This window comes from Penaeus monodon, chromosome 23 (genome assembly GCF_015228065.2).
Source record: "Penaeus monodon isolate SGIC_2016 chromosome 23, NSTDA_Pmon_1, whole genome shotgun sequence".
Classification (NCBI taxonomy): domain Eukaryota; kingdom Metazoa; phylum Arthropoda; class Malacostraca; order Decapoda; family Penaeidae; genus Penaeus; species Penaeus monodon.
In genome coordinates this window covers 34,342,821-34,343,553 of record NC_051408.1, presented here as the reverse complement: position 1 = coordinate 34,343,553, position 733 = coordinate 34,342,821, and positions in this window count along the sequence as shown.

Genomic DNA, 733 nt, shown 5'->3' with positions numbered 1-733 from the left:
CCATGTAGGGAATTATCTGCGTGACTCCCGAATATGATCTGTTCTCGAGAAGACAAACGAGAAATCACTTCGGGTCCCGCACGGATCCCGCTTATGGTCAGGCGTTTTGTTCCATCTTTTATGAGCACGATACCCGACACCGGGTCCTTCCTCCGCTCCTTGATATCTCTGTTCGGGAACTGGATTCAATTATAGATTACGCTTCAAGGGGTTATCGTGCGCCGCATAGCCTGTGCAACGATAATTGAAAACGACACGGATGAAACCAGGAGAGGGAGTTGCAGTTTATGAATAAACGGAGGAGAAAATTAAAAGAACGGAAGATAGCAGCACATCTCTATACCGTATATGTCGGTGCGCGGTCGACGGCTCCGCCACTTGGGAGGAACACCAATAAACTCCCTCGCAGACGCTGTATCTCCGTCCCATCGTCAGGAATGCGAGCTGAGACATCTTTTCAAAGGACAGGGTTGAGGTCCTCCTTCCATGTAGGCGAGCCAAGGCCATCGAGAACGTTTTTAAAATATGTCAACATCTGTGAGAACGTATATGTCCTCCCATTCTCTGTCTGGGATGTCTTGTTTCTCCGTTTTCTTTTTTTTACGAGGGTCGAAGCTCGTTTCGTTTCGGGGTTTGAATACCCATTGTCTTTCGAATCGTTGACCTTCGTTTACTTTTTATGTACTCTTGTGCGCAAGTTTGCCTTCTTCTGGTGTTCTGATGCCTAGTTTGT